This window comes from Halichoerus grypus, chromosome 12 (genome assembly GCF_964656455.1).
Source record: "Halichoerus grypus chromosome 12, mHalGry1.hap1.1, whole genome shotgun sequence".
Lineage (NCBI taxonomy): Eukaryota > Metazoa > Chordata > Mammalia > Carnivora > Phocidae > Halichoerus > Halichoerus grypus.
The window spans coordinates 17,366,115-17,388,597 of NC_135723.1; the positions used below are offsets into that span (position 1 = coordinate 17,366,115).

A 22,483-nucleotide genomic window follows, 5' to 3' on the forward strand; every position below is an offset into this window, starting at 1 on the left:
CCTTTCTGTTCGGTGAAGTCAAGTCTGTTCTTGCTGTTTCTTGGCAATGAGTGCTCAGGGCGTAAGCTTGCCTGGTACATAGTGTCTGATTTTAGTGGCCCCAGTTAAAGATAAAAAATCAAGTACTAAATTTTACACACACACAGGCGTTAAAAGACAGTGAGCATTTCTTTGGTGTATTTGGACAAAAGAGCATATAAGAACAGGTTAATAATTTACTTCAAAAATGTTGTGTGCAGTCCTAGTGGGACTTAATTAACTCAAAATGCAAGCAGGTTTGTAGCTGAAAACCAAAGCTGTTGGCCTCATCCCAGACTTCTGTACCCAACCACCCCGTCCTCACCCCACCCCCACTTCAGAGGGAGGCTTACACTTCACAGTCATCTGGACTGTAATGCAGTGCCTTGAAGAGTGGCAGGTATCTTTACTGAGAACTTCAATAGAACCCATCAAGTCATTTGTGCTTTGGGAGAGTAGTGTTAAAAAAAAAAAAAAAAAAAAGACAACAGATCCAAAATGGAGTCACTTATGCTATGTCTCTTGTCACAGAGCCAGGACTTAATGACAGTTTTGACTCTCAGAAATGGAATCTTAAGCCAGTCAATCAGGAATCCCCTGATCAGCCCTAGCGAGGAAATCTGCCTGATAAACCCCTGCCATCTCCTAAAGGAAAGGGACCTTGCAATAACCAACCCTCTGTCTGTCTAGCATAACTTCCTTGTTTCAGCCTTTCATTTTATATGGCTCCTTAGAGCTCCATTCTACCTGCTAGATTGGATGCTGCCTGATTCAAATCGATTTTTCTTCAAATTAAAAAAAAAAATTTAAATATGCCTCAGTTTATCTTACAACAGTAGTGTCCTTGCTGATCTGACTTCATCCAAATGTGGCATGTTTGACCTTTTCTAAGGACGGTGATGGAGGGGAGAGTATTAGTATTGACAGAAGGGGGCAGAAGGGAAGGCTTTAAAGAAAAAATACTTTCTTCGAGAGGGAAGTAATTCAGATAGGGAACTACAGCTAGATGAAGAAGAAGGATGTCATTAATAATTGAAAGCAGTGAAACTCTATACCCCGGTGCTACCGTGGATCAAGCCACTAACGTCTGCTCAGAATCACTGCAGCCGTCTTCTTTCATGTGGACTTCCTGTCTCAACTTTGCTTCCCTTCAGCGTATTCTCATACAGCCAGATCCAGCCTTTAAAATGGGAGTCAGATCATGTGACTCCTCCACTCAGAACCTCTCAAGGGCTTCCCAGTTCACTGGGAGCGAAAGTCAGAGGCCTTGAACCCATGTACCAGCCCTAGGTCATCTGGTCCCCCATTCCAACTCTGCCATTCCTTCTCCACCTCTTCTCCTGCTCGCTCCCTTCAGCCACCCTGACCGCCTGGCTGTTCTCAAACACGAAATCTCCTACCTCAGGGCCTTTGCCTTTGCCTGGAACCCTCACCTTACCTGCAGAGCCCTTCCCCAATGACTCTCACACTCACGTCCTTCAAGTCTTTCCTGAAATCACACCTGCTCAAGGAGGTTTTTCTGTGACCATCATATTTAAAATTGCAGCCCTCTCCATCTCCACACTTCCATGCTCTTACCACACTTCATCTTTTCATTCTAACATATTATGTTTCTTTACTTATTTATTTTGCTTACTATTTGTCTTCATCCCCAGGATATAAGCTACATGAGAGCAGAGAGTTCTGCCTTTTTAAATCCACCACTACCTCTAGCGCCTAGGACAGTGCCTGGTACTTACATACTAGGTACTCAGTAACTCTTTGTCAAATAAGTAAATGAATGAATTGTGGAAATTTAATTGGGGAGAGAGAACTTACTTCCTCTAAAAGTAATGAATGTCTGGGGAATCACACAATTAAAAAAAAAAAAAAACTTAAAAAAGTTTGTTGTCTACATAGCCCATGCCTCCTGACAGGCATGTTTCCTGGGTGTGCCAGATAGTTGATTGAGAAAGAAAGGTCTTGGATGCCTCCAAAGTCATGCTTTAATGCAAATGGTGCTGGGAATAGCAATGAGAATAATGAAAACAAAAAGGAGGTGGAAATTGAAAATGGTTGTTTTGCTTCCAAAGTAATGATTTTCAAAGCAAAGGAGTTGAGTAGGAAATAAATTAACAAAAACTCTCTGTCTCTGAAAATGCAAACTTCATTTCCATTTTGATCTGTGTGATTTTTCAAGCTCAGTGATCCAAGGTCAGAGGGCACTTGTATTAGCATAGACCTTGCTTTGTTAATTCACCTCTGACTAAACCTCTCAATTCCTTTTTACGATGGTGGCGTTCCAATGACAATAAAACCAAGCTCTCATAACACCAGAAACATTTATACAGCACTTAGACAATTCCTAAATGAATTGTTCCCCGAGACCTTAAGAGATAGGTCAGGATTATTAACCCCATTTTGTACACAGATAGGAAGTAATTTGCCTAAATGTCACCTGGTAAGCCATTGAATTCGTAACTTGATTGCTTTATTTAGAAATACTGGTTCATTTAATACAGTTCATGTTGCATTAAAGATGACCTCTTTTTAAATGGACAGCTTCATATTTGGAGTTAACTTTAATAAGTGACCTGGAACTAATAGTATTCCAGATTTCCATAAGACCAGCATTTCCAAATCTCAAGTTGGGACACTAATCTAGACAGCTGAAAGATCTGAGACCCCCAAAGCCATTTTGGGATTGGCCAGGAATGGGCTACTCTGCTTAGATACCACTATGGAGAAATCTATAATGGTAGGCTTACCGTTTATATCCTGTTTGACTTTCTTTGCTTTTTGCTTTTTTTCTTTTCTTTTCTTCCTTTTTATGCTCATAAAGTTCCTTTTGGTTCAAAAAGCCAGTACAAGTGCAATTGAAAATTAGTGCTTGCATAGACAACTAAGTGAAGCCAAACCTTCTTAGGATGCTCCTGGTGCCAGTCAGTAATTATTATGGGAACCACAGGATGAACTTCACTGAAGCTACATCAGAGTGGTATTTGGAACCCATTTTATTTTGATTCAGTTGTGGTTCATTCCTTCTTCCTTCCAGAGCAGTATTATGAAAAGACGGCAAATTGAGTTCACTGAACACGGCAGCTACTCAGGAAGCTGCAAGGAGACATAAAAGTGTGGGGGCTACTTGTGAGTTCACATCTGTATCAAGAAGAGACTGAAAAAAAGAGAATTTTGAAAGAATGACTTACCAACTTTGAAAGCTGATAGTAAAAAAAAAAAAGAAGAAATGTCTAGTTTTTGTCCAAATGTTTGAAAGTTTTTCTGACTTCTCATTTTATCTCTAGTGAGATTTGTTTAGTGCCAACAATAAAAATGCAAATTATACTTCTAATTTTTTAAAGGAGATTTTCCCCTCCTTTTATGGTAAATGTATTCGTTCTTTTTGCTAAATCTGATTTACTGCATTTTTATCCCTTTCTCTACAATCTGACATATTATTTGTGGCATCTGCTAGGAATATGAACTACAGTTTTGATATTAATGGGCAGTTTCATTGGGCATTTAAAACACCGCTTTAAACATCAGAAGAATTTTGCACGTGAAATTTACAAACGTCTTTGTATACCCAAGTGTATTAAATTTGTTCAGGCCGAAGTGTACACTGATAGAACAGTAATTATCAGGTTTTCAACCAAGTCAGATTAAACTTTAAGATGAAGATCTTTGTAAGGCTAAATCTCGAAAAGCGATGGTACAGACCTCTGCAAATCAGCCTGTGTTCCCAGGACCCGCAACACCCAGGGGGCTTTGGGAGCTTATGATAAAATGCAACCTTGAGAGCCTTCTGCTGGCTCTCTACATTGCATTCTTAAGATAAGTTAAGCTGAACAACAAATTGACAGAGGTGAATTGTATAAATGACAATTTGGTGAAAAGGTGAACCGTGCAGATTATATGGGTCAAGTCTGTACAACTTTTCTGAACTTTGAAAGACAGTCTGGAATGTACTATATTGTTCAGAGGTCAGATTAACTCACTACACAAAAGCTTGATGCGTCCTACTCCTATTTTTATCCAGAATTTGAAATGCAGAAATGTCTGTCACCTATTTATTGAACGATAAATCTGCATAAATTAAAAGAGTGAGCCCGTGGCTAACTTGATGATCTGTAGAAGGTGTTCTTGTGGTTACTTTATCTGTCTGCTCTTAGCACACAGTACTGTGCAGATCTGAATTTTTCCCCACTCAACAGTATGTATTAGCATCAATAACCATATTTTAAAGGAAGAAATGATATATATTTGATTCTTTGTTCAAGTTCTTAAATATTAATCAAATTAGTGCACCATTTAGTTACATGTCCTGTTGTCACCTTATGTGTTAATGAAAGATGCCTAAGTAATCATATTTTGTGAAGTTTAATATACTTCATTCCTTTGATCAAATAGTTCAACTGTTTTTTTATTACCCAAGGTATCTACTTTAAACAGTATTGATCAAGTGTGGACAACTTAATTTACTAGTCCTGCAGATTCTGGTGATTCTCTTTTAATCATATTCAGCTTCATTAGTAGATTTTTGTAATAGAACCTTAAGAGACTATGTTTTGATTAACACTAAAAAATTAAAAATTGGCATGCTGTTTATAATTTTTTATCTGATCATGATAATTCTTTGATATATTAAATACTCTTTCATCTGAGAGCTTCAGAGACTTTTACCAATTTTTAAGAGTTTTTTAAAGATTTTATTTATTTATTTGAGATAGAGCGTGAGCACAAGCAGGGGGAGGGGCAGAGGAAGAGGGAGAAGCAGGCTCCCTGCTGAGCAGGGATCCTGACGCAGGGCTCGATCCCAGGACCCCAAGATCATGACCTGAGCTGAAGGCAGACGCTTAACCAACTGTCACCCAGGTGCTCCGACTTTCACCTTATTGTAACTGTACAGGAATTCACTAGTAGCCCTTTGCCCTCATTTTTTATCAGATCATTCCTCTCCCACCCTGGGCCTCGTTACAGTACATCAATGGCTTCCCATAGCCCTTAAGACAGAGACTGAGAGATCCACAGGGCTCTGTGTGGCACTGGGCCTCCACCTGCTTCTCTAGCCTCGTTGGGGCCATGCCCCCCTTCCCTCTGCTCTGCTCCGGCCACACTGTCCCTGCCCAACCCCGTCCATCAGATATCAGCTCAGTCATCATTCCCTTCAGAAAGACCTTGACTGAGCCAGTTCCCATCACCACACTCGCTAGGAGCTCCACACAGCTCTGCTTTGATGACTTTTCAGAGTGGGTATTTTAGATTCATATCTGTCTCCTATAGTCGACTGTGAGCTTCATGGGGGCAAAGAAGGGTCCTGTTTGCTGATGTTTTCATTGCTGTTTTCTCACCATTGTATTTATGGTGCCCAGCATAGAGTGTGGCAAGTGATAGACATTTAATGAATATTTGTTGAGTGTATGAGGGAATGAATAAATGCTTTCTGAGGGCAGCATTTGTTTCTCTTCTATGTCTTCAGTGCCTAGAACAGGGCCTGGGCCACGGGAATTCTCATGAAATATTTGTTGATTTAGAATTCATGTTTTCCTGACTTTTCAGGGACATGGAAAGTATTGATGAGAGAGTGTAGGGTTAGATTAATTTTTTTTTCCTGCAAATATCCTGTTCTGTTTATTAACTTACAGAGTTAGAAGGAAGTCTATAGCCATGTTTTTTTTTTTTATTGTGGCAAAACATATATAACATAAAATTTACTATGTTACCCATTGTGAAATGTACAGTGGCACTAAGTGCATTGGCATCACTATCCCCCATCTCCAGAACTTTTTCATCATCCCAGACTGAAACAACTCACTAAACAATAACTCCCCATATGGCCATACGGTTTTATAAAACTTCTTTTGTTTGCCTTAGAATCTTTTCTTCCCGGCACATTACATGGAAGTTCGATATGTAAAATAGGTAAACATGAAGTGCTTTTTCTTCTTGAATAGGGTTGGGCCTCCCCTTCCTCTGTTTCATTCTGTACCTTGTTGGTGGTGACATTATCTGGAGACTGTTCTGGGACAAGGATGCCTCAGGGAGCTCAGTGTACTCCCTGGGACCACAGTGGGGAACCTCCGCACACCCATGGATGGGACCCCATCTCCCCAGTTCAAACCCAGACGGCATCTTTGTTTCCTCCTTCTCCTCATCACCACTTCCTCTGCATAGACACACACACACAGGTAGACAGTCACTCTCCTGAGACCGGGAGCTGCTTAAGGATTGGGATCATGTCATACTTGCCTAGATTCCCAGAGCTCTGTAATGTTTATTGACAGAGTATGTTTTCCACCTTGTGGATGGGAAACTTTCCCAGGTTTACTTTCTTCTAGGAAGGAAATCTGATGACCTCACAAAGTAGTGTATTTCACGGTTTAACCATCATTATCCTAGAGACCCTCTTTTTTTTGTTTTTTAAGATTTTATTTATTTATTTGAGAGAGAGAGACAGAGAGAGCACAAGCAGGGAGAGGGAGAGGCAGACTCTCTGCTGAGCAGGGAGCCCCATGCAGGGCTCGATCCCAGCACCCTGAGATCACAACCTGAGCCGGAGGCAGCTTCTCAACCGACGGAGCCACCCAGGCGTCCCCACCAGAGACCTTCTCTACCACGTTGCTTAGGGTGTGGCCCAAGCCCGCCTGCATCAGACCCCCTGGGGCTGCCTGTTAGAAAAGTGGATTTCTAGGCCCTGCCTACACCTACTGAATCAGAGTCTCTCAAAAACTATGTTCAACCTTCCCCATGTTCTAGGTACAGTGATATTTTACATACCATCCAGTAAATCTTCTGTATTTGTTTGGTTTGTATTTAGTGAAGTCTTCTCAACCACTTTCATTTATTCATTGACAGTTTTACTAGTGTCCTTCAAGCTTTTTCTTCCCTGAGCAAAATAAACACTGCTATTTTCATTGTGTCAAATAGGATTTATTTAATTATCTCTGAATACTCTAGTATTTCAGTGTTGTCTTTTTTTAAGTAGACTCCATGCCCAGCGTGGAGCCTAATGTGGGAATTGAACTCACAATCCTGAGATCAAGACCTGCGCTGAGATCAAGAGTCAGACCTCAACCGACTGAGCTACCCAGGCGCCCCTGGATACACTAATATTTATTTTATTTTTTTTAATTTTTTAAAAAGATTTTATTTATTTGATAGAGAAAGACTGAGAGAGAAAGAGAGAGAGCACAAGCAGGGGGAGCAGCAGAGGGAGATGAAGAATCAGACTCCCCGCTGAGCGGGGAGCCCAGTGTGGGACTCGATCCCAGGACCCTGGGATCGTGACCTGAGCTGAAGGCAGACGCTTAACCGACTGCGCCACCCAGGCGCCCCTGGATACACTAAAATTTTAAAACTAAATCTGTTCCTTTTCGATTATAGACACAGAAAAAGGACCAATGAGGAATAGATTTAATTTAAGATTTCTGTTACATTCACGACATGCTGACTCTATGAGACAGGGCAGACCTAGCTGTTGTAACAAACCCCCAAATGGTAAAAACTTCCCTGAGTTGGAATTCCTTTCCCATTCAGGTAGCAGTCCAGTGCTGGTCATGTAGATCATTTGTGTGGATGGAAGGATCTCTCCCTGTCACCCTCAGGGAACTGTGTTGACAAAGGCCAGGCCGAGGGACTTCCAAAGTCCCAATGGATATCGGCTTCCAGCCAGCAGTAGAGAGATGAGGGGTGGGAAAGACATAGGCTTCTTGAACATCTGGGCAAGGAGGCTCCTTTACATCTCATGGTCGCACCGAGATTCAAGGGGAGCTGGAAATGTAGACTCTGGACAGGGGTGGGGCTTCTTCCGCATGACCACTCCGCACAACAGAGAGGGGGCATGGCGCTTTGTTAGACAGCTAGCCATGACTGCACACTGGAATTCTGGGTTTCTATTTAGAGTTATGGCAGTTGCTCCTAGTAAACCATGAAGTGCACCATGTATGTGCTATAAACTGTTACAGCGGTGTATGTCTGCCAGGGCCCCGACAGACAGTAGGATGGCGTATATCCAGCATGCCGTAGATGAATGGAATTTGCTCACTATTGGATGTTCGCACCAGTCTACAAGGTAGCAAATGATGATGGCACTCAAAACAGTCTTCAGCTTCTGGGGGTAGGCAGTCTTCAATCTTTTTAATGTGACTTGTCAAGGGATCAGTGGTTTCCCTTCTCTGAAAGGTCAAGCATGACACATTGGTTTACCTGCAAATTTCCGATCAGAAGGGATCCCTGCCCTGCTCCCGCCCTGATATTTAAGAGGCCACAGAGTTGGTCCCAAGTCCCAGCAAGATTACTAGTCTTCAAGAGTTGGCCGCACTTCATGCTAAACTTGGGGCTGGACATTAGGACCCCATGTCGCTGGAACCCCAGCGAGCCAGGCTGTGGGAGAGGTGGCTCTCTGGGGGCCATCCCATTGAGGTACTAGTTGAACCTGCTTTATTCCAGACCATGCTCTCTGTTTTTTGGAATGTATTTTGTTTCATAGGTTGCTGAAATGCCGAGAACTGGGTTTCAAGATGATTTTGGCTTTTTGCCCTGCCAGGCTGAATTGGGCTGCTGGATGACAGGCATGCCCAGAAAAACCAAAGAGAAATGCCAATTCTAATAGGGTTGTTTGTTTATCCTTTTCTCTCCAGTTAATAAGTATGAATGGACCCCAAATTCAGTCAAAGGATCATGTCAAAGGCAGGAAGTTAAGAAAAAAAAAAAAAGAAGAGTTTGGGGGGGTTAGTCCATGATTTTCATACTACCGAAGTTTTGTTAAAGACCAAGATGAAAAATAAGTTTGTAAATTACCATCATTTCATAATGCTAAATTTTGCATGCTACATAAACACATAATAGTGCAGGTGTATGACTATATTGTTACATGTAAGGTTTTCAAAATTGATGTCCTAAAAAGTATTTCTCAGCTGTATTGATTTTTTAAGAGTGTAAACAGGAAATAAAATTGTCACAGTTGAAAACAGAATTGGATTGAAGGGTCAAATGCTTGATATAATGCATATCTCCAATAAAGCCAGCTTTTAGAAATCTACCTTGCCCAAACCAAAGAGTAATATTAGCATTTTTAATGTCCTCACGATTGTGCCGGAGAGTATAAACCAAATGAGGTTTTGAGTGTTTTTGCTTGCTGTTACTGTTTACCTGGTAATGTTTGCAATAACAGATTTTCAGTTGCATTGAATGTTACAGGTTCTCATTTTCAACCAAACCAGACCAAACAAAACAAAACAAAATCCTGCAAAAAAATTCATGCCAGTTAATAGTTCGATTTCCTTTGGAGCGATTAGGAAATTCATTATTTTATTTTTCCATGGGTAAGGCAAGCATTCACTTTCTTGAATTATTGAATTTTTTTAATGCCATACTTACGCACCATTGAATTACTTTTATTGTAATTGGTTTATCGTGTGTACCATGGCCTTTGGGTTTCTTTTTTTTTTTTTTACCTAGATGTTATTTATCTTTTCTGAAGGCTACTTTTAAATTACATCAGATCTCATCTTGACCTTTTGACTTAGGACTGGTTTTGTTTAATAGGATAAGTTGATTGTATTTTGGTTTTAAAAAATTGAATTGTTACTTTGTTATTGGAAAAATAATCCTTAGCAATGATGTATTACCCCGTTCTGTCAACCTAAATGTGTTTCAGAGTGATGAAAGCCCATTGACACAGTTGTCAAAGCAAGAGTAATGAATGTAACAAAAATTCATTCCCTAGAAATGTTTGGCATAATTGCTGACATGGTAATACAATTAATACGTAGTCTTTTTGTGGTCTTTGCAAAGGCTCAGGGGTTTCAGTCATCACAAGGAAGTTAAAAATGAGGCCGTGCGCTATCAATAATATATATAAGCAAAGATCAAATAGTTTTCCCACATAATGTTTATGGGAAACCCCACCTATACAAAATTACATGTGTGTTCTTTTTAGGGCATTTTGCCCTGAATTCAATTATACTAAAAATGATTCAAGCTTATCAAAAGAACCACATTCCTTTGACTTCTCTTTAAAATGTATGTTCAAGGCTGGAGGGGAGCAGGGTGGAGGGATGGGGTAACTGGGTGATGGACATTGAGGAGGGTATGTGATGTAATGATCACTGGGTGTTATATAAGACTGATGAATCACAGACCTGTACCCCTGAAACCAATAATACATTATATGTTAATTAATTGAATTGAAATAAAAAAATAAAATTTATGTTCAAGAACATCTTCTTCCACACCATACCCAGTAGTATTTTCAGACCTGCCTCTTCCATGAAATGTTATTAATAAAGGGTATGCTTGGCAGAAGGGCAGAGGAATGATAGTGCGGGAGGTGTCGCTGACACTTGGAAACTGTGGTCCCCGGGAGGTGGTGGCACCAGCTGGGACTTTGGGGGCTTCCTGCTGATAGCCGCTGAGTTCCCCCATTTGCGTGCACCCTCCCTGCAGGTTTCAACCTTGTGGCCTACCCTCCTGCCTCCCCGACCCTACTCCTCTTGGCTTCCTCCATGCTTCCCATCAGTGTGGCCACTCCTTCCAACAACTCCACTTCTACTGCCCTCCCTGTAAATCTTGGCAGCACCCCCACTCCAGGTTCATCCTGGCTTCTCTCAAAAGCCATGGGAGGAGGTAGGAGAGGCACACGTTTTTGGATTCAGACAGAAGCAGAATTATACTCCAGTTGTATTACCTGGGAGTTGTGCGAGTTGGGTCATTTACGTAACCTCTCCGTGCTTCAGTTTCTGCCTCTGTGTCAAAGCAATAATGATACTTACAGAGTTGGTGCATTGCCTGCAATCCATATACCGGGTCTGGGACATGGTAGTAGCCCGCAAAATGTGAGTTCTCTTTCTCCTCCAGGTAAAAATTATGGTGAAATTAATTCTATTGATGTGTGTCTTTAGTTGATTCTCTTCTCAATATTTAGCTGTAGCCTCCGACTACCTGTGATGTAGATTTTTAGCAATAGCTCCACAGCAATGTGGTGTAGATGCCACAGACACAATGAGGGGTACCAAAACAGTTGGGGTGAAGATTCCCTTTGGGCGTGGCTCAGCGAACTGAACCACTTCCTGTTTCTGTGGATTTTTCCACACACAAAAACTTGTCTTAGAAGAGACTTTAAGAAGGAAGGAGCAGGCTACCCTTTTGAGTTGCAAATTTGCCTTACCTTAATTATTTGGAGGTGAAGGATGGTGGTGTGTTTTGACCAGCAACCCAGGAATACTACATTCTGCTCTGCCTTTGAGGTTCCCACAGTAAATACTTATAGTGTGGACATTGACAAAGCAAGACAAAGTAACAACGTATTATTAGCTGAGGCTTTGGTCTTGAGTCCCAGTGCAGAGCTCTAGTACACTGGGCTAGCAGAGGTGACAGACTCCTTTCCCCAGAGTGAAGCTGGCTTGAATGACCTGGTAGCAAAGTACTCCTTTAGGCAGGGTTTGAGTCCCTGAGGCCCAAACCGGTGTCAGACATTAATACTGCAATGGTGAAGAGAAAGACTCATCCAAGGTCCACATTCAGTAACATAAAAAGAGAGGGGTTTCTCTCATGTCACCTATGGCGTGGGGCTAAGCCACCTGCCTCAGGTTGTGGGCAGAGCCAGAAGCAGAGCCAAGCTTCTGGGAGGGGAGGGAGATGGTGGAAAGATGGAGGGATGGGTAGGTGGAGGGGGAGAGAGGAGACAGCATCCACATGCTGACCTAATCAATGTTTACCTGTAAAGGTGCACTCATGTATTAACACTTTTTTCCTCATTTATATTTATCCAGTGTATTGATAGATATATATGAAATATTCAGTAAGTTTGTTGGATTGAGTTATTATTGTAGACATGACTTAAGATTCTTGCAAATTCTTTCCTACACACCTCAAAAGAGTTTTTTTTAAGAGGGAACTAAATAACAAGAAAAGAAGACCTTGATTACTCTAAAATTGGTTTTAATTCCAAGGAGGAGTCATTAACCTCAACAATAGTTTTTTTGTCCTGATAAAATATCATTGCATTAGATCCAATGAAAATCTATTAAGAGTGGTTTTGCATGTCATTAAGATAAAGCTTTTTGCAATTCAATACAGAAAATATTTTATAACGGACGCATACACAAGAACATCTGAGATTACACATCTTTTTATTTTATTAATGGAATCACTTTGCAATTCATAGTTGTCTTAATATTTCAATGCAGTCGGGAGTTCCTGAATTGACACTTGTTTCTCTAATCTGAAAGGTTTTTCAGAGGTCTGATAGTATGACTTCTGTTTCCAAAAATCCAAAGTCCAAAAAGCCACAAATCCTCCCTTAGAAAACCCTTGGTGTCACTGAATTGGTTGTCTAAAAAAATGAAACCTAATGTGCTCAGCTGCAATTGTCACACTCCTGGTCCTTTTCTGGCTAATTCTCAGCTGGAATATTTGCAAAGGAAACATTCAGGCTGAGGAGTGGGGAGTTGGAGCTGGTCAAACTCTGGAATTATCCATAGCTGAGCCTTTGTCACGGGCCAGGTGGGGCTCCTCTCCTCTTGGCTGCTCCCACCGTCTCTTTGTGACTCTCACTGAGAACTTGGGGCCTTTCAAACAAAGTCAAAAGAATTCCTACTGTACTAAATGAAACATTTTAAGAATAACAACAGTAATAATGAGCCCATAGCAAGAAAGTATTTTAGCCACACCGTTTACAAAAAACCCTCTATCCCCCAAACTGAAAAGAGGAAACAAACATGTCGCTTTCGACTGGGTTGCATGAATGGGATGGCCACCAGAGTTTAGGCCAACTCTCTGCTGTCACTTTTGATTGAAACCAGCAGAGATGTGTTTTGGCAAATCTATTCATAATTTGTCTTTCCTTACAGGACTCCCCTGGTAATTGTGTTTCCCATCAGGGAGTCAGATGGAAGTTAATGTATTGACAATCTGCTATGATTGATGATGAATGTCTTGTTAACATTTCCCCCACTCTTCGACCCACAGGGCAATGCTGAGAAGACATCTGGTTTAAAGAATTAAAAGGACAACTTCTTCAGACAGGAAGAACTTCTTCAAAGGTAGGGGTTTGTCTTCTGAAAAGGTTTAAATTAGTAAAGAAGGGAATTATACCATAAAATGATATGATTATGTAATATTATTGCCATAATTAATACTTTTCAATCCAAAAAGTATGTTGAAAGATGGGGAGTAGGAATATAGACGCAAAAATGTTAATCATACTGCCTGTCAAAGAGGACAGATCGATTATACAGGAGAGAAAACCAGCCCTTCATGTCCTTCCATTGTAATGAGATTTTTGTCTTACTAAATCATGAATCATAAAGTTCAGAAAATAGACAGCAGAGTGAAGGCATTACTAATAAACAGTATGTTTCTGAAGGAATTAAAGATTTAAAATAAGGAATCATTTACAAGAAAAGAGTTTTCTTTTTGATTCAATCAGGTATCAGAAAATCTCCTGAAAATATACTTAGCCGTACATAATTTTTGTTATCTCACAATGAAGTCCAAATAATACAAAAGCCTATTTGGAAAGTTTAAATATTACTTTGATATGTGCTTTCTGCTTTGTAAATCAAATGCCCCCACCCCCACTACCCACCCCTTTCCCATTTATGTCACTTAGAATTATCAGTTCTAGAATGGACTCTGCCAGGCCTATGATGCCTCTGAAAAGCCAGCTATTATAGTATTGAACTTGATGAAGACTATCTTACTTGGAGATCTGGAACATAGTTCAGAGACCTCTATCTCGTAATGAATTTATGAGAGCATGATTGTTCAGATATTTAGTCCTCTACCCTCCTAGGTTCTATTTAACAAATAAAGAAACTCTCACAGGCTTCAATTATGAAAAGAAGATTGTCTGCAAGATTTGGAGGTAGGAAAATCTTGCAAGCATGTTGTCTCTTGTCCTTGAGAAATGCTAAAATTAATCCATTCAGATGTTGTTTCCTGCTTAAGAGAAAATGATTCATGCCTCAGTTGAATTTGCTTCTTTTGTGCTGTATTAAAACTGATTTCAAAAAACTAATTCTTATGGTGCTTCAAAATACCCCCCAGAAATCCCTAAGTCAGTAGCCTGGAAACTAAGAACGTTGCTTTGTAAATCAAGTAGCACACATTTTGTTCTGCTTTGAAGAGTTCTTGAAAAGTGAACATGAGTAAAGACTAGCAAAATGGCTGAGTTAAATAGTCGTGACCAATACCAAAAGAGCCTTCATTTCATATAAATGGCTCTTTTACTAGAAAGCTCCCTTAGTTAATGTAAAATGATTTACTTTATAACGCTTTGATGTACCTATACACACCTCCTCCAACAAATATCCTTAATTCATAAAATAATGCCTGCAAGGTAAAGCTATGGAAGAGTAGGACCCATCCAATCTCACAGGGACACGGAAGTCTGGATATCCCAAGTCACAGGTGTTGGGGATTGGGAATTAATGGTGTTAAGTAAAAGTGGCCTACGATAAATCACTCGTATCAGCAGTATATTACAAGTCCTTCTGGAGATTATATACTGTGTGATACCTAGGAGAGACGGAAAGACAGCAAGAGCAGGAGCTTATTTTTAAGTGGTGGTTTCTAGTAAAAGGGGAAGATCCATGAAGACCAGGAAGGGGAGGGACCACCGGAAGGAGTGTGTGGTGTCCTTGGAAGGAGGCAGGGGTAGCGCTCCATCGCACTTCCGAGGGCACTCTCCCGTGGTTGCTAGGGACATTTTCCTGGCCAGTCGCACTGTTTTCTCTTTCATTCATTGTGTGAGAGTTATTTGACTTAAAATTCTGTCTTCTAGAGGCACAATTGAAAAGGTTCAATTCCACCTTTCTCAGTACATTCTTCTCGTGGATATTTTTGGCTAGTCTTTTGTTAAATGACTGAAGTGAGCTTTTAGTTGTCAGGCTTTCTTAGAGCCACTGAAATATCTCATTTTATCTTTGTGAATGATTTAATCTGGTCGAAACTAAATCCTGAGTGTCTTCCCGTGTTCTTTTTCCCTTGCCTCCCTGAAACAAAGGCGCCCTGAAGCTTCCCAAAATTCTGAAGCCCTCTTGTATTCAGAATGTCCGCAGGCTATTCAAGAGTTCAGCCTCTGACATTAGAATAAGAAAGTTTTTTTGTAGCTACTTGGAGTTTTCAGTAGTCTTTCCCACATTCACTTGTGTGCTGTGGTATCCGCAAGATGTGAACGACCAGAACTGTGGTTTTCCTTCTCTCCAGAAAGTGCTACCCCTGCTGATTGATATCCAGTCACGGATACAAACCAACGTTCCCCTTCATCATCAACACCGATGTGTAAATTCTCTCCAAGGGAAAGAATTCTCCCCATCTCTTCTTCTACCTGGCTTGAAAACCTTGGGCGAAAACGCAGAATAGCTAATGGTGGAATTTCTAGAAGCAACCAGAGCTGGGGGGTGGGGAATGGGTGCCCCTCAATCACTCTGTACAACTGGTTTTCTAGCGCTCAGGCTGCATTTGTGTGAGTTTGGTCCTGGTCGTAACCATAATAAGGCTGAAGAAGAATCCTGCCCTGCTATACCTTAAGGCTCGTTCCCATTCGTCAAACTATCTGAAAAGGAAAACCTGACAGGTTATTAGAATTATTTAATGATTGTTTTTGGTTGATGATCCAAAAGTTGTTCTTCCCTTTGGACTCACAGCACTAACTTTTAAAAAGTTATGTATGCATAGTAGGAGAGTGTTACTGATATTTTGAATAAATAGTAATAGAACTGATAACAGTAAAAAGATTTTATCTTATAATTAAGCTGATTTATAAATGTGAATCTGTATTTTATGGCAAAATGCAAGGGGACTACAGTTTTGTTTTGTTTTGTTTTTCTTTATGGGGACTACAGTTTTTAAGACTGCTTAACAATAAGGAGATCTATCAAAATTTGTCCTACAGGATCATTGTAGAGCCAAAAAGTTTTATCTCATGCTCCTGGACACCAGATAAATCTAATAGACACATCATCCACAAAAGGAATACTCACCTCACGAAATGAGAGATGAAGAGCACATGAATAAAAAGCTTCCTCGGGAAGCCTGGGACGGACAGAAACCAAGACAGGGATCTAAATCTAAGCAAAGGATATTCACCTACCTCTTCATGGTTTTATACCAGTTAGAATTGATTAGGTATTTGGTCAGCTAGAAAACCAGACGATCTTTTCCTGTACTTACTACCTTCCTCTCTCTTCACCCTGGTATAGGATGAGGGCACGCTCCAGATTTCAATGCAGTGCCCACAGCTCTTGAGACGTTGGCCCACTTGGACGGTCCCTCCATCGTGATCGCGGCCCACTCTGGCAGGGAATGAGGGCTCAGCCCTGAACCCCTGGGAGAGAGAACGTTCTGTTCTTCCATCCCCGTGTTCTCCACAGCTTCCCATTACCCTTTGGAGCCTGAGTAATGCCCTGTGACCTGTGATCAGATGGGAGCATATTAAATCTCACATGTAGGGGGGCCGAATTACAATACACGGCGTGATGTTGATCTCTGAGTTACTCTGGCCCCTGTGACTGAGAGGCCTTTATTGATTAAGTTCTTTCTGCCCCTTGCATCCTGTCCTCATAATTCTTGGGAAACACCACGATTTTTCTCTGGAAACACACCCAATCCCCCTCCCACTCCTCCAGCTGTTCAGCCCGAGAGCTGTCTCTGAAGGCTCAGAAAGGTACCTGAAGAAGGACTTTGGCATCCTCTCATGGGAGGTTGTGGGAGGGGCGAGATTGGGCAGGGGTGACAGAGTGTGAGAAAGGTCACAGCGTGTTTTGGTGGCAGTGACGCTCAGTGCTGGTAGTCAGTAGAAGGAACCCTGCCAGCATCCTGTGTTCCTCTGCTCTCCTCGAACTGTGCTCTGCTGGGGAGAAAGATCTGCTTCCGAACTGGAAGGAGAAAGTCGCCTGAGTCATTCTCATATAGGAACTGTGTCGAGACTTAGCATTTCCAGGCCAGAGGGTTGGTGCAGTGACCTTTGCAAAGAGCTCTTTGCAAATACTTACGGGATCAGATTTGTTCTCCCCGCTGCACTTTTGGCTTAGTTTAAAATGTTTACAACACTTAGTTTTAAATGTTTAGAGCTAGAGCTGGTGGGGAGGTAAGGCTAGATGGACTTTAACTTGGGGGCTCACTGAAATCACTAGAACTGGACCACTCCGGGGGGGGAGGGGCACGGCCCTCTAACCCTTGTTCCCAGCAAGTGCAACCTCTACCGAGATCACTCTGCCTCTGAGAGGAAACATATGCAAAAGGATAATTAGAAATGGTATCCCTTACTCATTCAGACTTAGGACCTTGACATTCAGCAATCTCATGACCAAAATTAATGTTTATTTATTTATTTTTTTTTAAATATTTTATTTATTTATCTGACAGAGAGAGACACAGCAAGAGAGGGAACACAAGCAGGGGGGTGGGAGAGGGAGAAGCAGGGTTCCTGCCGAGCAGGGAGCCTGATGCGGGGCTCGATCCCAGGACCCTGGGACCATGACCTGAGCTGAAGGCAGCCGCTTAACTGACTGAGCCACCCAGGTGCCCCCAAAATTAATGTTTATTGAACCTTGTAGGCCACAACCTACTGGGTCAGATTACACCGGAAAGCCTTAAGTGTTCAGGTCCACAAAGGTAGAGATGTGTGCCTGGGTTCTGTGGGTGCTGTAGCAGACCCCTTCCTTCCAGCATCTGGACATTTCATCCCTCGCTGCTTTTGGAGGGAGTCAAATCCTGACAGGAGGGTTATCTAGGGAACTACCCAGGAGGAAAATGAAGCCCAGTGTGGAGCAGAAGGCCAGGCGCAGGCCCCTGCTGGTGATGCAGTATGTTGCTGTCACATCTGACTACATACACAAATAGATGCTTGGACTTCTTTTTTTTTTGCTTTGTTTTGTTTAGTTTTGTTTTGTTTTGCCTTTCACAGCAGCATCTGTTTTGTGAGGCAAAGAAAAAAAAATCTCTTGGAAGGCTGCAAGTTTTCATATCTGCAGAAGGCATTTCTACAGCTTTTGTCAAACTTAGCTGGTCTGTAAAGCGTCTTTGTTTCTGGTTGACTGTTGCAGAAAGCAAGTCCATAAACTAGCACGCATACAGGAGAGAACGATTTCTATTGAAAGAGTCGAGTCGGATATGGTGCATGGGGCCGGTGGTGAAAAGGGTTTTGTTTCTTGCAGCACGGTGGAACTCCACATTCATATTGCTGCTTTCGCGTTCGTTAGCATGCACGGTTAAACAATGGGGCATGCCAGCCGAGTGGCGGTGTTGATTAATGCATTCCTTGAACGTGTTGATTAATGTGTTCCTGCAATGCCTCCTAAGCCCAGACTGCACCTGAGGGGTGCAGGACGGGCCTCCCTGCAGGCCGCTGCGGCGTGCACACGGGCCCATTTGTGCCTGGGTCTTCCGTGTGTGTATTTCACACCAGTGCCGTTCTAAATAAAACCATAGACCTAGCCGACTTTTCACAGGAGTACTGTCCTCTCACAAAAGTGTCCTACGCTATAACCTAGCCCAAGACGCTATCAACTCTGAAGTTCATAGAAGGAGTGCTCTTCTAGCTGAACAAATGTTTGGTGCCCTCTGCCTGTCCCATGGATGATTCCACCCTGATTTTCATTTGTGTTTTCTCAAAGTTTTTATCAAGAGAAAAAGCTGAAAATACTTACAGAGTGCAATTTTCACTTGAATAATCCAGGAAGAGAGATGCAAATGGACGGTCCATTAGACACGTGGTGAACTTGGCATCTCGGTTGGAAACCCACTCTTCCCAGAGACAGGGATTCCCATTGGCCCAGCGAGGCTAAGTCCCTGTCCGGGCAGCTTCATTCAGGGATGTGACTTTGCTTGCCGTATGATGGATTCCCATCCAGCCACTTATTCTTTTCATAGAAATTGTTTCTGGAAAGGCTCATCTTGATGAGGTTCTGCCTGGCTAATTGTTCGAAAAAGATGAGCTTGTGACATTTTTTATTTGTTTTGTATCTTTCACATGTTATTTGAGACATAAGAATTCTACTGCTACTTAAAAAAATTTCTGACCCTAGAATTCTCAGCAGGATGACAAAAATGATGAGAAAGCCATGTTCTCAAATGATGAGAGAATGTCTGAGTGTAAATGAAATGGTTCCGTGGTGTTGCCCACTGTGCCTTGAGGCCTCAAGCCATGAGACATTTTAACAGAGGAAACCATCAGTGTTATTGAGAAAAACTACTTTCAACTTTGGGAAAAGCAAAGTGAACAAGTTCATCCTGAGCAAGTGGGGAATTTTATGTATTAGAGAATTACTGTATGAAACTATTATACACAGAAGTGACAAAGTCACCAGTATTTATCCCGTTTAATTATTGGCATGAAATTAATGGCGAAGGATGGCATTCTGATATTTTCAGGAATAAGATGAGTGAAGATTCTTCATTCCATTTACACTTAGCAGTGACAAGACTACAAGAAAGGTCTACTTTCGCGGTTCATAGAATACATGACTTCTATTATTTGCTTAATGACATCTAACCCCAAATTACTGTTTTAGAAATGCTTAGACATCTATCTCACAAGGAATATTTGTCGAAAATAAATAAGTAAAATGTGGAATCACGTCCTTGGCATTGGCAGACATAAACTTCTCTTTTGGAACTCAAAGAACACAGAATATGTGTTTAAATTCTTATAATGATGTGGAACACCTATTTGGGAAAACCGCTCTACTTGATTTTTCAGAGAACCTTTAATTATATAATTATAATTAAATAAATAAATTAAACATAAAATAATAGGTTTAAAAGAGAAATGCACGGAAATAACTGAGAGGGACTTCACATTTGTGATTAGACATGCATTTTCTTAGTGAGCTTGAATTCTACAAGAATTGAAAGGGTAAACAAAGAGATGCAGCGAACATGATTAATCCGTTTTTCTGCAAAGCTTTTGATACTGTACTGAATAAAAGCTTTGCTGACAGAAGCTGTTAGCCTGGTGAAGGAGAGGCCATAGGAACAGGTTATGAAAGGAGAGAATGGAAAGCAGAGAACAATCCACATGGAGAAGGAGAGCAGGGGAAATGGTTTCTGCAAGTTTGTATTTATTTTGTTGTCAGTAAGCACAGAGAGCATGTAGTTAATGTAGTTTCCCAAATGACTTTGTTCCCGGGGGCAAAAAAACCCCAAAAACAACCACATAAATAAACAAACAAAAAAAACCTCCGAAAATCTGAGAAAGAATTTGACAAATATAACTAGACAAAACTATTTAAATTATTCAAATGACCTGGAAAATGCATCTAAGTTCCAAGTGTCCTGTAAAATATTTCTCTGTTATATAACATTTCCCTGTTTTAGAGAATCCAGTGACAGATATGCTTTAATATAAAAAAAGGGGGGTCTTCAAATTGATTTGTTGTGCAAAATAATAAATCATTTGACTGGTAGATATTTTTGAAGGCTCTTAAAAGCTTTCTTGCCATAGAGGAGTAGGAAAAAAAAGAAATACATCTCAGACAGCCTCTCGCACCATCCTGGGTACTTAGTTCATGCTCTGTAAATATTTGTTGAATGAAAATGAATACTTGTCATGTACCAAACCCAGAAGTCATCCCCAGGGAAAACTTTCTCCTTTATTTTCTCTCCGGGTCTTCAAATGTATTTCTGATGTTTGTTGGTTACCCAGAACTGCTTTATGTCGAATTGATGGGCATTTTCATTTTCCTGAAAACAACCTTTGAACACCAGGATTTTTCTTCTGTAGAGCAGCCCACAAGTTCAGTAAGAAAGTAGATTTCAAATATCTACATTATAATGGACTTGCTGATTCTGTCCAAATTATTATTATTGTTTTAAAAGATTTTATTTATTTATTTGACAGAGAGAGAGCACAAGCAGGGGGAGCGTCAGGCAGAGGGAGAGGAAGAAACAGGCTCCCTGAGGAGCAGGGAGCCTGATGCAGGGCTTAATCCCAGAACCCTGGGATCATGACCTGAGCAAAAGGCAGATGATTCACCAACTAAGCCACCCAGGCGCCCCTGTCCAAATTATTTTTATTACTGAAATGTAGCTGCCTTGATCCAGTATGTGCTCAAGTGGACATGGAAGGGCATGGAAAGATCTTTATTACAAAGAGTAAACAATTGAAAGACTTTCTTTTCTAAAACACATTCCCCTCAGCTGAGAGTCAAACACAGTTTTTCACAAGTAGAGTGTTCAGTAACCACCAAATGACCTATGGGGCCATTGCTGATACCTAATCCTAGAATCTCACCACTTTATTCAGAATAAATCAAAGTTTATTCTGGACTTATTTGGGTTTCATTAATACAAATAAAATACTACTTACGAGACCTACGTATAGTGCCTATCTGCTGAGCATCTTCATTAACAATTATTGATTGCTTTTTATATATAGGGAATCATGAGAGGCTCTGAGAATGCAGCCTGCATTATAAACTATGGCTCTTTCCCTTCAGTGACTCGTACTCTTTCGTTGTATACATGGAAATCAACTGTTCACATGCACACGTATATAGGAGCCGTGCACATCAAAGGAAAGCACAGAGTAGCATTATTGACTGTTAAGTGTACAGGCTGAAAGTGCTCGGGGACATCAAAGGAGCGGTGACCACTAGATAGAGATTGACGAAGATTTATGGCTGATTTGAACTTGAACTGATCCTTGAAGGAAGAATGGTTCTCAAACTAGTTCAGAAAAATTTTAAATAAAAAAAGAGCAGAAATTCCAGAGGTGGGGGGGACACCTGGGTGGCTCAGTCCATTGAGCATCCCACTCTTGGTTTTGGCTCAGGTCGTGATTCAGGTTCAGCTCAGGTTGTGATCTCAGGGTCATGAGATCGAGCTCCATGCTCAGCAGGGAGTCTGCTTGAGATTCTCCCTCTGACCCTCTCCCACTCTCTCTCTCAAATAAATAAATAAATAAATCAAAAAAAAAAAGGGAGGAAAGAAAAGAAAAGCCATTCTAGAGGGTGAAATGGCCAAGTCTTGAGTAGGAGAGGGAGATAAATGTGGTATTTGCACGGCAAAAGGAAAAAACAGATAAACAAATTTAGAGCAGAAAGTAGACCTAAGTAAGAAGCGGTTGAAAGTGACTTTGGAGAGGTGTTTGCTCCTTCTTTCTTTCTTTAATGAATGAATAAACATTTGTTCATTCATTCCTTCATGAATGAACTACTATGTTTCAGACATCATCAAAGGGTAGGGAGCAAGCTATACATGAAATGTATCCAGCACAGTAATAACAGCCATTAGCCCCCAAAAGTAAAAATAATAACAATGTATATATTTGTGTGTTTGTGTGTGTGTGTGTATGCATATGAATGTGTAATGGTGATACAGAGGCGAGTGTGACCGCTCTGCATGGGGGCAGCTGGAGAATCCTGCAGGAGGCACACTGAGGATGAGTAGGCATCTTGCAGGCAGACGTGTAGAAGGATGTCCCAGCTGTGAGCAGAGTCACAGTAGATCCCCTTGAAGCCTTGCGGTCGATGCACTGTGA

At 41.2% G+C, this 22,483-nt stretch overlaps 1 protein-coding gene across 22 annotated transcripts in view; it reads left to right on the top strand.

The window, feature by feature from the left end:
* NRCAM (neuronal cell adhesion molecule) overlaps window positions 1-22,483 on the top strand; it is a 267,353-nt gene that overhangs the window by 118,169 nt on the left and 126,701 nt on the right. For 21 of the 22 annotated variants that reach the window (XM_078060013.1, XM_036084020.2, XM_078060015.1 and 18 more), the window contains one exon: window positions 12,967-13,040. The gene's annotated coding sequence lies outside the window, so the exon portion shown is untranslated. Of the gene's footprint in view, window positions 1-12,966; window positions 13,041-20,608; window positions 20,743-22,483 lie in introns of those variants that run through there. The other variant, XM_078060009.1, reaches the window with a different exon arrangement.